The sequence below is a fragment of the Equus caballus genome, chromosome 1 (assembly GCF_041296265.1).
Source record: "Equus caballus isolate H_3958 breed thoroughbred chromosome 1, TB-T2T, whole genome shotgun sequence".
Lineage (NCBI taxonomy): Eukaryota > Metazoa > Chordata > Mammalia > Perissodactyla > Equidae > Equus > Equus caballus.
The window spans coordinates 104,351,072-104,368,901 of record NC_091684.1 but is presented as its reverse complement, the minus strand read 5'-3'; the positions used below and the strand labels follow the sequence as shown (position 1 = coordinate 104,368,901).

At 44.1% G+C, this 17,830-nt stretch overlaps 1 non-coding gene across 1 annotated transcript; it reads right to left on the bottom strand.

Annotated features, from left to right (window-relative positions):
- Positions 1 to 9,210: 9,210 nt before the first annotated feature.
- On the bottom strand, positions 9,211 to 9,317 carry LOC111769822 (U6 spliceosomal RNA). Its single transcript, XR_002802630.1, has one exon. It is a non-coding gene; the product is annotated as a U6 spliceosomal RNA (small nuclear RNA).
- Between the last annotated feature and the right edge of the window lie 8,513 nt (positions 9,318 to 17,830).

Sequence of the window (17,830 nt, the reverse complement as noted above, 5' to 3'; positions counted from 1 at the left end):
GTCCAACAGGGAAGATAAACCATAAAGATACTAAAATACTAAGTAATATTTTGTCTTTTCTTCTTTTTCTCATGTAGCTTATAGCTCAGTTATTTTGCTACATAGTTGTAATCATCTGCAAGATAACCACAATAGCATTTTGAGGAATTCTGTCCACTATAAACAAATGTCTGGTTTTGTTTAGCAGATGTATCTTAGTTATATGGAAATTATGAAAATGGAAATCTCATGGGAACAGCAAGGAACACCCAAGAAACCTAGGGAGTGCCAGGCGTCACGTGACTGGAACATAGTTCAGGACCTGGAGAATCAAGTCATCTCCAGGCCCCTCAGGAGTCTTTGTGGTGTTCTGCCATCTGAGAGATTCTGTGGCTCTTCAGCCAATCAGCAGGGAGTGGGGAGGGGAGATGAATGGAGAGTCACAGAATCTGGCTGATGGCTATCCCCGGCCCCCGTCTCTCTCTCTGGCTTCAGTTCCTTCTGCCCCTGCCTTGTTCTCTCAGCATTTTATTCACCTTTATAAGGTGAAGGAGGGGAGGAGAAGCTTGGTCTCATAGCAAGAGAAGTCAGTAGAGGAAACAAGACCATACACCCCAGGTGGCCACCTGGAGACAGGACCACCACCTGTTGGGAGTTGGGTGCTTAAGAGTGTGGCTGAGGGGCCGGCCCGGTGGCACAGCAGTTAAGTGCACACGTTCTGCTTCAGCGGCCTGTGGTTCGCTGGCCTGGATCCAGGGTGCAGACATGGCACCACTTGGCAAGCCATGCTGTGGTAGTCATCCCACATATAAAGTAGCAGAAGATGGGCACAGATGTTAGCTCAGGGCCAGTCTTCCTCAGCAAAAGGAGGAGGTTTGGCAAGAGATGTTAGCTCAGGGCTGATCATCCTCAAAAAAAAAAAAAAAAAGAAGAAGAAGAAGAAGAAGAGTGTGGCAGAGAGGGGGAAGTTCAGGACAGAGGGGAAACTATGAACTTCATGGAGAATGAAAAGAGAAGAGAAAAAGATTTTTGGCAGGTACTATAACTGAAATTTTTAAGAGAGGGAGTATATTAGTTATCTATTGCTGTGTAACAAATTGCACCCAAACTTAGCAGTTTAAAAAAACAAACACTTATTATCTCGTAGTTTCTGTGGGTCAGGAACCTGGAACAGCTTCACCGAGTGTCTCTCACAAGGTTGCAGTCCAGGTGTTGGTTGGGGCTGCAGTTATCCAAAGGCTTGACGGGGGCGGGAGGATCTGCCTCCAACCTCACTTGTACGGCTATTTCCTCACAGGAAGGCCTCTCCTCACAACGTGGCAGCTGGTTTCTCCGGAACGAGTGATCTAAACGTGAAAGAAGCAGAAACTAAACTGATCTTGGAAGTGATACACCACCCCTTCTACTAGATGCTCTCAGTCACACAGACCAACCCTGGTACAGTGTGGGAGGAGACTTCACAAGGATGTGAATACTAGGAGGCAGGAATCATTGTGGACCACTTTGGAGGCTGCCTACCTCACGTCTCAAGCAGATTTTAAGACATTTTCCTTGTGACATACACTGTCAAACTCCTGTAAACCCTCTTTAAAGAAACTTGTAGTAGAGATCTGTATGCATGGGGAAGCAGGAGGGACAGTCACAATTGTACACACTGTGACCCAGATGTACAAATTTTTTAAAAATATCTCTATAATCAAACTAAGATTCCTAAGGAGAGTTTCATTACTGGGCAGTTCTTCAGCTTACCAGTTAAAAATAGTAGTCTCTTCTGGGTTTAGAACAGCCTAATTTTGAGTAACTCTTAGTCAATTGAAAGTTCAAACTCCCTACGAGAGCTGTATCTCTCCTCCAAAGGTCTCCCCTCCACTTACTCCTTCCCAAGATGTTATCTAGGCGCAAGGGGAAGGGACCCTGGTTCTCCAGCTGACCTTTTCCTCCTGCTGGCTCCTGCTCTCCCCACTCGAATGCAGCTTGCCTCACCAGGTCTCTGCATCAGCCTTTGTCCTGGTCGCATCTCGTACTGACCTGTCCCAGCGTAGTGGCCTGTTCTCTCTGGTGCCTGCTTAGGCTGCTACTCAGAAGCCTTGGCCACAGGGAGGCTTCCTAGCTCTCAACTTCAGCTACTCCCATTGCCGTCACTGGGAGCACTTAGGGACTTCTGGAACCCTTCATGCTGCACAGCATCGAAGAAGTCTTGGGTACTACCTCTGACCCTCTTTCTGCTCAATTCCTCTATGGCTGCCATTTCTACCCTGCTGTAACTACCTCATGTTGACCCAAGGATGCTCCACAAATCAGTTTCCTTTAACGGTTAAAAAAAATATAGGTTGCAGGCTGGCTGGTGGCACAGCAGTTAAGTGCAAACGTTCCGCTTCAGCGGCCCAGGGTTCGCCGGTTCGGATCCCAGGTGCGGACATGGCACCATGTGGCAAGCCATGCTGTGGTAGGAGTCCCACATATAAACTAGAGGAAGATGGGCACGGATGTTAGCTCAGGGCCAGTCTTCCTCAGCAAAAAGAGGAGGATTGACAGCAGATGTTAGCTCAGGGCTAATCGTCCTCAAAAAAAAAAAAAAGGTTACAATTTGCTTTATTTCCACATCCCTGTCAACCTCTCTGGGGGTCTTATCCTCGCCCCCCTCTCTTCCCACTGATGATAAATTTCCTGGCCTACTTTCAGTGGAGGAAGTCTGCCTGGAAGTATATCTATAAGGAACTGCACTTGGCTGTATGTAAATCTGACCACTGTGGTTTAGCCAAATCAGGAAATATTTTTCTCATATATCAAGAAGTGTAGAGTAGGACTGTTACAGCAACTCTGGGATGCCATCAAAGACTCAGACATGCTCTGTCTTCCTGCTCTGCCAGTCTTAGTGTGTGGTTCTTGTCCTTATGGTCACTTCCAGTCATCATGTCTGCACTCCAGAACAGAATAGTGTTCAGCCATTAAGTGCCGTTGTCACTGAAATTATGTTATAGAACATGGAGAAATGACAGATGTAAAAAAGTGTGTGGCAAAACCATCATGTGAAATATGATCCTGTTTGTATGTGTTGAATATTTGTCATTTGTCTGCCAGCACACTATCCTTATATGGGAAATAGCACCTGAACTTTTTTTGGAAAACAGAACCCCCTGGTTCTGACGGGAGCCGCCATCTTCTTATATGACCTTCCCTCTGTCACAGGTTTTGGTTTAGAGGTGGGCACTTGACCCAAATTGAGCCAATCATAGAACCATGCCACTTTGCCCATGACTATTTGTCAGGGAGTGCAGAGGAAATTCAAGCTGAGCCTGTTAGGGACCTTTCCTGTGACTTCTTAAAGCTAAAACAAAAGAAAAAAGACCTGGAAAGGGAAGATGTGAGGCTGAGGGCTATTGGCAGCCATATTTCCTGCCAGCCGACATGCAGCCTGCGAGTGAGACGAATGCAGAGAGAGGGAGGCAGAGGGCAGAGCCAAGAGGCAGTCCTGAGAACATTTCGGTCTCCGGTCACTGAGGCCAGAAATAACTCCAACTTATCTTTAGGTTTGTTTTATGAGACAATAAATATTCCTTTCTTGCTTAAGCTAGTTTGAGTGGTAAAGTTCAGGCACTCACCATTTAAAAGTTCCCTAGGAATGTACCATTTCTGTTTTTAAAAAATCTGTGCATGTGTATACAAACACACACGCATTCATACATATATGCACAAATACAGGAATACTTTTTCCTTGTCTGTATTTTAAATCTTCCTCAATGAACACATTAATTTTTTTGTTCTTTTTGTCTTTGTAAACACATTAATTTTTAATGTCATATTTTAGAATTACTCATTTAAATGTAGTCATTGTAAAGGGTTCAGATAATTCACAAAAAAGGGAATAAAATTAGAAACAAAATAAGCAACTTTCATCCTTGCTAATAAGAATAGCAAAAGTATTTTAACCTCTTTTAAGCTGATCTACTTCCAGGATAATTAACCAATTCAAGTCCTTTTTGGTAGAGATTCAGGACAAAGCATCTGTAGTCTGGGTCTAAGTGATAAAAATGATCTGTCAGGATTGTCACCAATTGGTATGATAATGGGGTAGTTCTCTTAAGAATCCGGTCTTTACAGAAGATAGAGCTCAGCGTGTCCTCATATGGAGAAGGGCCTCCGTACCACCTCCTGCCAAGATCTGGGAACCAACTTCGTTTCCTGTCTCTGGTAACCCGACATCCCTTATAAAAGGCTTTTCTCTCTCCTGTGAACCATATGAGGAAGCCTTTGTGACCTCTGCATGCTAATTTTTGCAAGACAGAAATTCTCTATTTAAAAATACATGTTGAAATCACGTTATTCCATCACCACGGGGAGTTTCTTGTTTCTTCTAACAAAACATTTCTATTTATTTTTAAGATTATACAAGTAATATGCATTCATTTTTGAAAAACCAGAAATATAAATAAATAAAAAGAAGAGAAAAATCCTACCACCTACTAAAAAAAAAAACCACTGCTAATACTTTGCTACACATCTTACTATTGTGTGTAATAGAACATTTTGGCTGAGTGGAAGCTAGGGCTCAGATATCTTTGGGGAGACCAGGAGCCTCCTGCCTGTCTTTCCCTACTCGGTTTGGATCCTCTTATGTGTGTCAGCATCTGGTGTTTTTCCTTTTTTGTTTAAAGGAGGAAAAAGGAGATTTTTGATGCAGACTGATCCGGGGAGAAGAAGAAAGGAGGACAATTTTGGGAATGGTCCAGTGTCTGGCTTGTTTCTTCTGCCACCCCATGACCTCAGTCTGAGAAACGGAGAGAACCGTGTTGCACAGAGGCCCACCCAGGCCTGGGGGACGGGCAGTGCTCCTCCGGGAGCAGGCGACGCCTTGTTGCCCAGCAAGGCCCCTCCTCTGCTCATCCAAGGGCAGAGGCGGCCGGGTGGGGCAGGGCTGCCATGCGAGGCGCTGTAACGCAGCGGGAGGAACCTAACAAGGGCAACCCTGCCACATCTGGGGATTCCCAGAAGAAAAGGATGAGGAAGGACACCGAGGTCTTGTAGTCAAAGAGATGGAATTTCGAGCAGCGCTTCTCAAACTTTAACACAAACGCCAATCTCCTGCGGAGCTTCCTTTTTTTTTCTTAATTTTATTTTTAAATACCTTATATTATTTTGATCATTTTTACTTTTAAAGATGTTCGCGACAGCACTCTATTTACAGAGGATCTTTACATTACCCTCACATGGATGATCCAGAATAAATCCATGAGATTTTAAAAGCTGTGCTCCCTGGGGAACAACAAACATCAGATGACGTTTCTTACAAATGTAATGATCTAAGCAGCATTTTCTTTTGCTACCCAGGAACAAAAGGAACCAATATGCAAATTGTTAAAGGTTGCAGGCAATGAGCCATTGGCTTTATTTTTTAAAATTTTTTGAGACAATTCCAAATTCCAAATTTTTAAGTGTACAATTCCGTGTTTTTTTAGTATATTCACAACGTTGTGCCACCATCACCACTATCTAATTCCAGAACATCTCCATCACTCCACAAAGAAACCCCTTCCCCATTAGCACTGACCCCCAATGCCTCTCTTCTCCCATTCCCTAAGCAAACATTGATCTACTTTCTGTCTCTATGGATTCACATATCCTGGACATTTCACAGAAATGCAATCATACAATATGTGACCTTTTGTGTCTGACTTCTTTCACTTAGCATGTTTTCACTTATCCATGTCGTAGCACGTATCAGTACTTTGCTCCTTTTCATGGCTGAGTAATATTCCATTGTGTGGCTATCCCGTAGTTGGTTATCTACTCATCAGTGGATGTGGGAGCTTTCATTGTAAATACATATTCTGATTCAGCAGGTCTAGGATGGGGTGGGAGATTCTGCATTTCGAACAAGCTCCCATGTGTTGTCCAATACTGCTAGTCCAAAGACCTCCCTTTGAGTAATGAGGAGTAAGACTCTAAAGATTACATTTTAGAGCATCACCATTTAGGATATTAATATAGACGTGGACCTGGAACCTCCTGATTAAACACATACATATACAAGTTTTCAAAAATAAGAGTGGAATCACGTTGTTACACTTCTTTTATCAAGGCTAATGAGGTAGTAATCTTTAGCATGGAGTTCTGCCTTAATTAACAGCCATTACTCATCGTGAACACATGAAAGAACTTTTGTTTCACAGCCTGGACTTAACCTTAGCGAACATTTTCAGGCACTGATACCTATAAGCAACAAATGGTCATATTAATTATAATGAATGCTTTTGATCGACAGTGGAAATACCAGATCCCTGATTTATGAATTTGCTAATTGCTCGTCCTTGTTATGGGTCTTTTCCATAGGAGATGGGAGTGCCTCTGTTGTGAGAACATTTCTGGGCCCAGGGTATCAAGAGACACGTTGATACACAGCAGCCTAAATAAATTACCATATCTCATCTAAAATGCCACTTATGTACCACCAAGAAAGGGAAGAAAACTGCCAATTAAACTGACATGTTGTCAACTGTAATATGCGTCCTGATTTCAATGATGCTAAAAGGTAATAAAATGTGCATCTTAGGATCAGTGAAATACGGCAATGTTCCCATCTGTACCAGACTCAGTTTTTATGCCATTACAAATCCTGCACGTGCCTGGCTGTCTGGCCAGAACCCTAGCAAAGACTTGCTCTCTGGTAGCTGCTCCAGCTTCCTCATGTCACATGAGGGCCTAAAACCATAGCACCTGGCCTTGTACCAGCATCTGTGCTTCTATCTTCCTGCCATGTTGGTTCCCTACTGCTGTTCATGTAAGAGACCCTGTGGACTGCCTCAAAATCCGTGGATGCACACTGGCTCCCCCTGCACATTGACACTGGCCACAGAGCTGCCACTGCTTTCTTGGGCTCCACCTTTCTCTTTGGCTGCTAGAGGAGTAGGGCTGCTCAACTCATAGGAGAGGAGGAGTTGACACCCTGAGGGGCAAACTTTGACCACTGGGAGACTTTAGCAGCCTACAGATAAATTTATCCCTCCTCCTTGGCCCTCCTTGACACCATGCCCCCATGGACTGCTCAGAGATGCAGTAGCTTGATCGGGCTTCTCAAAGATGTCCTGTGAGACCAAGGAAGCAATTTCGCTTGCAAAAGCTGTGGTCAGCACAGTAATGCATGCTCTTATATTTGCCCTTCCCCTTTCCTTGGTTTACTGCCCTTTTCCCTCTGCTCCTGCTTCCCTGGGATTATATCCCTCACAAAATGCTAGCAAATAAATCTTGCCTCAGGTTCTGTTCTCTAAGGAACTCAGGCTAAGACACCGTCTCAACTGACACATTTTGTGGGAATGGAGCCATGGGCCAATGTGAGTAGGGAAAGAAGGAGGGATGTGAACAGACAGAAGCAGCAGAGGCATTCTAGAATTTTCCAAGATGTCAGTACCAGGACTTAATCATTTCTTACAAAAAGCACTAGATATAGATCTCTTTATGCTCAGATGAACAGCTACTATTTGCCTTTAAAAGGCAACAGTGGATCTGATGTCTGACTTCTTAGAGATTAATAATGGTGATAATAATATTTAATGATAATAAATGCTCCATTTACCCAGCATTTCTACTTCTAGAAATTTGTCCTAGAGACGCACTTGTGAATGTGCACAAAGATGTGGATACAAAATAACATTATATTGCTTCTCATAATGTTTATAATAACAAAAGACTAGAAACAACCCAAATGTCAATCTCCCAAAAGAAACAGACTAAATGAATTATGATACTGTCAGGCCATGAAATACTATGCAGCCATTAAAAATAATGAGATGGATCTAAACGTTCTGATGTGGAATACCTTTCAAGATACAGTATTACATGAAAAAAGCTATCAGCAGAACAAAATGTGTAGTCTACTAACGTTTGTATAAAAAATATCTCTATGCATATCTATAATTTGCAGACTATATCTGGAAGGATACACAGGGAACTGCTAAAGAGTGGTTACTTCTGGCGAGGGGACCTGGGAGCCTGTGGCCTGAAGGACAAAGGTGGGAGTGAGACTTACTTTTCACTGTTCTTTTTATTTCTTTTTTTTTAACCACGTGTCTTATTATCTAATTACCTAGTTTTGCTTTTGAGTGCTGACCAGGTGCTTCTCTCATTCTGTGAGGTAGGAACTATTATAACCTTCATTTCACAAGGAGGAAACTGTGTTGTAAGTGGTAAAGTGACTTGCCCGGGGTCGTGCAGCTATAGCGGCTGAGCCAAGATTCAAATCCAGAACTAACTCCAAAATCTAGGGGGGGCCAACTCATCCTGATTTGCCTGGGATTCTCCTGGTTTTAGCAGTGAAGGTCCCACATCCTGAGAAACCCTTTCAAACTGTCCTGGTTTTAAAAGAGGAAGCCTGAATTCTGGAAACTGCCTCAGATCTGGACAAACCAGAATGGCGGTCCCACCAAAATCCTAGATCTTGGTCACTTGCTCTGCTGTGGCCCTGCTGAACTAACAGGTTCTAGCATCTACAAGATCTAGCATCTACAGGATCCAGCATCTCCCAGTGCCTATAAACATGGGACTTGCAGTTGCCCTGTGGATGCCCAGGCCACACCCTCCATCTCTGGGAAAAGCGCTCCCTGCTGGAGTGGATCCCTGGGACCCTACTTTGCCCTCGACAGGTGGTCTGATGGGAAGAGCACATTTGCTCTAGGTCACAAACTCCCTGGCCACAGTCTAGTTCTCTCTCCCAGGAACATGGACCTGGGACTTGAGAGACTCCTACCTGAGGCTGCAGGACCTGTAAGGTCACAGTAACCCTGGCCCAAGGGCGCCACTGGGGCCATGTGTCGTGAGCTGAGGAAGTAGGCTTGCCAAGCAGAAGAATGAATCAAGTGTCAGATACAGCAGGTAGGGGAGGACAAGGAGGCCGGCTCTGGAGCCAGGCCATATGGCTTGTAGCCTTCGGTTCTGGTCCCCTGTGGGCCTGGTTTCATTGCTGCCCCTGGATGCTACCAGATGGCCCTGTGCCTTCCCACCAAATCCCCCTTTGGATCTGGAGCTGTTTTGAGTAGAGTTTCCTTCATTTCCTAAATAACTAAAGCAATGCTAATTTAACAAGCAGGTTAGAAATATATTCTTTGCTTCCCAAGGGCTGGTAATCCCAGGCAGAGAGCACTGACATTGCCCAATCTAGGGGGCCATAGGACTAATATTCTTTGGTCTTTCAATTCATAGGGTTCTTTTCTTCCTTTCTTTCCCTTTTTTTTTTTTTTGAAAAATATGGAACACTTCATGAATTTGCGTGTCATCCTTGCACAGGGGCCATGCTAATCTTCTCTGTATCGTTCCAATTTTAGTATATGTGCTGCCGAAGTGAGCACTTTTTTTCCTTTCAAAGTAGATAATTAATACATAACCACATTTTCACGGTCAGGATCTCAAACAATACAGAAGAGATGAAGACCTACCCCCTGCCTTCAACAACCCTATTCATTTCCTCTACCTCAAGGGAAACACTGTTAATGGTCTGATGGTTGTGTGTCCTTCCAGATCTTTGTCTATGCATTTCTATTCATATGTGTACTTTTCTCATAATACTCCCGCACACTGGAGGCCACAATCTGGCAGCCTGAAGGCCAAATGTAGCCCATAATGGCTTTTATTTGACCCACATAATATTTTTTTTAAAAATCTGAATTTGTTGCCCACATTTTATTTTATTTATTTTATTTTTTTGAGGAAGATTAGCCCTGAGCTAACTGCTGCCAGTCCTCCTCTTTTTTGCTGAGGAAGCCTGGCCCTGAGCTAACATCTGTGCCCATCTTCCTCTACTTTATATGTGGGATGCCTACCACAGCATGGTGTGCCAAGCAGTGCCATGTCCGCACCCTGGATCTGAACCGGTGAACCCCGGGCCGCCAAGAAGCGGAACGCGCTCACTTAACCACTGCGCCACCAGACTGGCCCCTGTTGCCCACATTTTAAATTGGGATATTTCATGAAAATCCTGAAAACTTGGAAGAGAAGGCATCACTGGGCCCACGCTTCTGCCTGGAAAGGAAGACTCTCACTGAGTGATGGGCAGCCCCCTGCAGGTGGGGTGAGCTCCTCTCCAGCCCCCACTATTCCCAGATGGCTTCCCCTGGCCCCGCACCCCACTGTTTTATGTTGTCTGTCTGGACCTTATAAGCATTTGCTTTTTCAACCTTTGTACTGTATGGTTTTTTTATATATTGTTCTATAGCTCTCTTTTTTCACTAAAATACATATCACAGGCATCCTTCTGTGCAAATACATACTGACCTACTTTATTCCTTTTAACAGGTACAGTCCATCCTCATTATTTGAGGATTCCACGTTTGAGAGTTCGCCCACTCTCTAAAATTTATTTGTAACCCTAAAATCAACCCCTGTGGCCCTCCTGGGGTCATCGGCAGACGTGCGCACAGCCGCCAAAAATTTGAGTCGCTTGATGTGTGTGTTCCCGGCTGAGGTTGAACAGGGTGACGCTCTGCCTTCTTGTTTCAGCTCTCCTGCTGCAAACAAGTAAGTGTTCTTTTTGCAGTCTATTTAATGCCGTATTTTTTGTACTTTTGTGCTTTTTGTTGTTGACTTCACTTTTTAAACGGCCCCCAAGGATAGTGCTGAACTGCTATCTAGTGTCCCCAGGATCGAGAAGGCTGTGATATGCCTTAGAGAGAAACTACGTGTGTTAGAGGAGCTGCATTTAGGCATGAGTCGTAGTGTCCTCGGCTGTGAGTTCTGTGTTAATGAACCTACAATACCACACACCTAGAAAAAGGAAGAGGAAATTAGCCGATCTGTACATGAGGCTGCTCCAGAAAGTGCTACAGAAACATTTATAGTGCGTGATGAAGCTATGGGAAAGGTTAAAAAAGTGGCTAAATTTGTGGATTCGTGAGATGACAACCAACGTAATAGCGCAGTTGACAGCATTGTTGTGAGGCTTGAGAGACAGAGAAATTTACGGTCACATTGGGTCAGGAAAAGGTTAAATCTTTTCGTCTAGTGCTGACTGGCTCAAACAATTCAGGAGGCCACACGGCATGAAAAATATCAAATTTGCAGCAAGGCAGGTTCTGCAGATCAGGAGGCTGTGGGAGAATTTCAAAAATACCTGCTATGTTATACAGGGAAAGAGTTATGTGGAAGAGCAGGTTTACCATGCTGATCAGACTGCCTTGTTTTACAAGGACGTTGGCAAGTGAACCTGTATGATGTAAGTAGCCTCCTGAGGTCCTGGCTTTAAATCATCGAAGGACTGTGTAATTGGTTATTTGTAAGAAATACGCATTAAGTAAAGTGTCTTTAAACAGAAACACATATAGAACAAGATCATATATTGATTAGTTGATGAAATGTGACCAGAGGCTCACAGGAACCTAACCCTGTGTTTCCTCTAGGTGCTTCTGGATTTGTCAGTTCAGCGTTTGCAGTGGTTTTATAGAACATAACTACCATAAATAATGAGAACCAACTGAACTTAGAATTAAACAATGTGGCTCTCCCATATTTTTTTTTTTTTTTGGTGAAGAAGATTGGCCCTGAGCTAACATCTGTTGCCAATCTTCCTCTTTTTTTTTTTCTCTCTCCTAAGCTCCAGTACATAGTTGCATATCCTAGGTGTACGTCCTTCTGGTTCTTCTATGTGGGATGCTGCCCCAGCATGGCTTGGTGAGTCGTGCTGGGTATACGCCCAGGATCCAAACCAGTGAATCCTGGGCCGCCAAAGTGGAGTACCTGAATTTAAACACGATGCCACCAGGCTGGCCGCTACCATAATCTATTTCACTACTCCATTATTTATCAACAGTTAGGTTGATTCCAATTTTTTGTATTACCTCCAGTGTGTGCTGTCTCTATATGCATATACATGAATATTTCTCTAGGATAGATATCCAAAAGTACAAAGCTGATTCAAAGAGTATACCCATTAAAAATATTGATAAATACTACTAATCACATTCCAAAAGTCTCCCTCAATTTACACGTCTACCAACAGTTTATGGAATGCTTGTTTTTCTGCATCTTCATCAAACTGGGTATTATCGACATTTTTTATTTTTGCCAATTTTGCCAACTGTCATATAATGATATCTTGTTTTAATGTGTACTTTTGGATTTTAGTGAAATTACATATCTTTTCGTATGTTTAGTGACCAGTTCATAAGGTTTTAATTGAAAAACATAACAGCCAGATTCTCATGTAATTTCCTGACATTACAGCTATCATAACAAACCTACCTATTCATTGAACCACACACACCAACTGCCCAGGCTGACGAGATCTTGCATTGGTCTTAGGGAAACTCCAGGTTCGGACCCATCCACTGATGGTCCCATCTTACTGATGTCAAGAGAAAGAAAGACCCAGGAGTCTTCTGTCTTTCTGCTGTGCCATCTGAGGCCAGCTCCCCTCTTGCCACAACATGGCTGCAACAGTTTCAGACATCACATCGGTTACAGAAAAGTCCCTAGAGAGAAAGAGACCACCCCTTCAGAATACGGACACCATTCCCAGGAGCCCCCAGGCAGGTCACCCTTCTCATCTCACAGGTCAGAATTGGGTCACTGTTGATCCCTTAAACCAATCCCTGGCGAGGAGAATAGGATCACCGTGATTAGCTTATAGACCTCAAAGAAGCCAGAGGGTCTGGCCTCAGCAAGGGATGGTCCCTCATCTTCTTCCGATCTTTTCTCGCTTCTCATCTTCTCAACAAGTCCTCTCTTGACCATCTTGTTCACGATTGCACCTCCAGCATTCTCCATTTCTCTTCTCTGCTTTAGTCTATTCTAACATATCATAGTTTTTACTTATTTATTTTCTTTATTGTCCATCCCTTTCAACCAGAATGTAAGCTCAGTGAGGGTAGGCATTTCGCTCTTTTATTCATCGCTAAATCATTAGCACATCCTGGCACATATAAATAGTACTCAATAAATATTTGTTGGATGAGTGAATAATCCATCTGAATGAATTCCATCTGAAGCCATCTCTCAATTCATTCTAAACCCAGAAGAGGAAAAGAGGGGAATTGCTTACTGAGCTCCCCCAAATCCAACAATAGTTATCAGCAGGACATCTACGTGGCCTCTCCATTGTCACCTACGGATCTTGGCCCCACACAAAGCACTGCCTTCTAGATTTGGGGTTGCAGCTGCTACGTGGATGGTGGCACGGTTCAGCTGAGGCACACTTCCTAGGGCTAGTTGTACTGCTCCAGCATCCCCTACAAGCGACCACACCCATCCACGAGTGTCACGCCTCGGCCAAGAACTACTCCAGGCCTCTCTGCAGCCTCCTGTGATGGCTTTGGGACGTGGCTCCCAGGCTTCTCTCATTCCAGTGTCTTGCCCTCATCCTCAGTGACCTCAGCATAATGTTGATTACATTTCCACCCCCTGTGCTCATGGTCCCTTCACTGCCTCTACTCAATGACTGACACCTCCATCTACTCAACCTCCAAAGGTTCAGCCACATCAGGAAGCTTCTTCCACTTCAGGACCCCAACTCCAATCTCCTGGCTCCGTCTCTTCCTTTCCCTCGTGGTGACTGGGACTGCCCTTTATCTAGACCACAGCCTCTTCTGCTTCCTTGTTTACAATAGTTCCTTTTCTACCTCCCACTCAGTCTAGCCCTGGTGGTCGGCTCTTTAACCATACTCTTGCTAGTGCCCTGAATTCCCGTTCTTCAGCTTTCTAATATATCCAGTGTATCATTCCCCAAGCAGAGGATTCCCTGCTATCCACTTTTGCAACTCTCAGGCTGGGAGAAGCAGCTCCCACGCTGCCCAGCCAGAGAGGGGCCTCTCCACCCAGCACGGCTCCCACCCCAGTTCCATCTGCCACTCTCTTTCCTCCTGTCGTGCTGGGTTCTGCCATCTGACTGGCCTGGGGAGCGGGAAGGAGATGGGGACGATGAAGAGGGACAGGAACGTCTGGGCCTCAGTGCCCTGGGCTGCCCAGCCTGGGGGAGGTTCTCTCTCTCCTCTTCCTCCTTGAGGCCTGCCTGATTCCTTTCTACACATAAAAACTTTCGCATCACTAGGAAATTGCTTAATTTCACAAAAGTTTTGAGTCAACTGGGAACCTGCTACTAGAAATGAATGAAAACAGTGCTTGCCCTCAGGGAACTCCCCAACAGCTTACTTCTCAAGTATTAGGGCCTCAAGAAGAAGATGAGGTGGAAACAAAACAGAAAGACTACAGTGTATGGAATGCATCTTGTTTTATTGGAAATTTGGAAACATATATGAAGATATTTCTTTATGTTTCCTAAGCACAAAAAGTACATCCAGCTTTTCTTGATGATTCATAATTATGAACCGTCAGTCTGTCCTAGCCTTAAGTAAACTCAGACCTTGAAAATAAGCTATTTCCAGAATGAATCCAGGCCATGACCTACTAACCTATGCCTTGAATACAGGTGATGTTTAAAGATAAGCTTTTAGGGGCCGGCCAGGTGGTGTAGCAGTTAAGTTCGCACACTCTGCTTCGGCGGCACGGAGTTCACAGGTTCAAATCCTCGGCACGGACCTGTGCACCACTCGTCAAGCCATGCTGTAGCAGGCGTCGCACATATAAAGTAGAGGAAGATGGGCACAGATGTTAGCTCAGGGCCAGTCTTCCTCAGCAAAAAGAGGAGGATTGACAGCAGATGTTAGCTCAGGGCTGATCTTCCTCAAAAAAAAAAGACAAGGTTTTAGGGGCTAGCCCTGGTGGTCTAGTGGTTAAGTTCTTTATGCTCTGCTTTGGCGGCCCTGGTTTGGTTCCCAGGCGTGGACCTACATCATTCATCTGTCAGTGGTCATGATGTGATGGTGGTTCACATACAAAAAATAGAGGAAGATTGGCAACAGATGTTAGCTCAGGGCAAATCTTCCTCAGCAGAAAAAAAAATATATATATATATGTATATACATATATATATAAACTCTTTTTCACTTATCCAATTGTTAGAGATTTTTAAAAATCATTTTTGTTACTTTTGATAAGGGTGCAGTAAGGTAAGTGTTCTATATCCTGCTTGCTGCTGCTAGCAGTACATAATGATGTATGCTTTCTAGGAAGTCTTTTTGCAGCATGAATAAAAGGACTTGCAGGGGCCGGCTCCATGGCCGAGTGGTTAAGTTCCCGTGCTCCGCTGTGGTGGCCAAGGGTTCGGATCCTGGGCGCGGACAGGGCACCGCTGGTCAGGCCACGTTGAGGCAGCATCCCACATCCCACAACTAGGAGGACTTGCAACTAAGATATACAACTATGTATAGGGGGGGTTTGGGGAGATAAAGCAGGAAAAAAAAAAAAAAAGATTGGCAACTGTTGTTAGCCCAGGTGCCAATCTTTAAAAAAAATTAAAAATAAATAAAAAATAAATAAATAAAAGGACTTACATTTTTTTTTTTTTTTTTTTTTTTTTTTTTTTTTTTTTGGTGAGGAAGATTCACCCTGAGCTGCTAACATATATTGCCAATCTTCCTCTTTTTTTTTTTTTTTTGAGTCAGGAAGATTAGCCCTGAGCTAACATCTGTACCAAACCTCCTCTATTTTTTGTATGTGGGATGCCTCCACAGCATGGCTGAAGAGTGGAGTAGGTCCACACCCGGGATCTGAACCCTCTAACTCAGGCCACCAAAGCAGAGTGCTAGGAATTTTAACCACTCAGCCACCGGGTTGGCCCCAGGACTTAACAAACGTTTTTAACTCAGTAATTCCAATACTAGGTCTCTTATAAGGAAATAACCAGAAATACATACAGAGGTGTATGTACAAGAATAGTCAATATAGCAAAAAATTGGAAATAACCAGTGTCTGGTAGTAGGTAAAACATTGCAAAAATTACAATAGAACCATGTAGTGAAAAGATCATTCAACCATTAGAAATAATGTTTATGAAGAATTTGTAATGATATGGGACAATGGTCAGGATATATTGTGTGAAAAGCGAGGATCTGGCTTTATGAACTGCGAAAGATGACACGAGCGGAGCCATCCTAAAACAGAGCGGGAGCAGCCATTTCAGAGGAGCTGCCTTGCACGTCTTGTTTTATTTTCCAAACCAAACCGGACCAAACCGCCCACAGTCCAAGAAGTCAGTAAGGACAAGGATAGCTTGTTTGTAAGGAGTGTTGAAACTGGACCTTGCTGATGACCGATCACTGAGCAATCAATGAAGTACAAGTCTGGCCTTTTGCCCGATGATGGAACCTCAAGCCAGTCTCTGCGTACAAACCCAGCCTGACCTCAACCAATGTCAATAAATTCTTTAATATGACTCAACTCGTCCTTCCCTTTTCCCATAAAAACCCTAAGCCCCTCTCCTATAATCAGGACACCTTTTGCATTTCTACCTGAATTTTGTGCTCCCCGAATTACAATTCTTTTATCCCTAAACAAATGCCTCACTGCTTCTCATTTTGGTTCTCTATTTTTCGGTTAACAATATGTTATGTTTACAACTATATAGAAACATGCGCAGTATGCTCGTATGTAGCAGATACTGTGCAGAAGGTGTACCTTGCGGGTTGTTTTTTCACGCTCTGCTAAAAGAATGCCAGAAAGTCTTCTCCTGGAGAGGTAACTCATCCTGAAGGTCCCCTCCCTCCGTGGCAGGTAAATAGAATTTAACTGTTTAGAATTTAGCTATTTTGAAGGGCTGGCCACCCTGGAGGCAATCAGGCCCTATTGTCAGGGAAGGTGGGGACCTAAACAACCTTTTGGGTGAAAAGGCACACAAAGTGAGATGGTATGAGATCCCCAGAAAATCGATTGGAAGTCGCTCTTGGTGGTAGGGTGGAATCTGTAGTTCTAGGGCCCAGGAGGGAAGTAGCCCAGTCTGTTTTAAGGGTGAAAATCCCTAGGCAAGAAAGAGAATGTGCTTGGTTGTCTAGAACCGGTGTCCGTCTGAGTCAGCCCCGAGATGTGTGGGACAGGCTTGCAGGGGAGAGGCAGATGGGGCCTGGAAGGGTTGGGCACTAGGAATGAGGCCTTGGGAGCTGGTAAAGGGCTCTGGATCAGCTGATGCCCAGAGAGTGGAATTCTTCCTCCCAAGGACCTAACAGGTCCACGTCTGCCAGACTGGCCTGCAGTGTCACCCGGATGAGAAGATGCAAGGGCATCAGAGAGTGACACCTTGTGGTGGGAAAAGCAATTGCAGAAACAGCCTTTCAGACCTTGGGACGCCTGGGCCCTTCTGGCACAGGTGTGCGTGTCCACAGGACTCCTTGGCGTGTTACATAAACCTAGGGTCCTGGGCGTCCAAGAGAGGGGGAGCTCCAAGGAGGAGGCAGTCGACTAATTCATCAGTTAGAGGCTAGAGCTAGTTTTAGTTTCATTCATTTTGCAAAAATTTTTTTAAGTATCCTGATTGTCGTGGTACAGTTCATATTGGCCACGTTCATATACATAGAAAAAAAGATGAAAGAAACCACAATGGCAACAGAGGTTATGTTTGAGTCTTGAGATTATACATGATTTTTATTATCTTTTTAAATGCTACTGTATTTTCCAAAATTGCAACAATAAGCATATATCCCTTTGCTTTTTTGTTTTGTTTAGTTGTAACAAAAATATTTATTTTTCCCATATAAAGGGTGTACCGTGGTATGTTACTGTGATTTTTTAATTTTTTATTATTATTTGTTTTTAAACCTTTTTTTTAAAAGATTTTATTTTTTTCCTTTTTCTCCCCAAAGTCCCCTGCTACATAGTTGTATATTCTTCGTTGTGGGTTCTTCTAGATGTGGCATGTGGGACGCTGCCTCAGCGTGGTTTGATGAGCAGTGCCATGTCTGTGCCCAGGATTCGAACCAGCGAAACACTGGGCCCCTGCAGCAGAGCGCGTGAACTTAACCACTCGGCCACGGGGCCAGCCCCT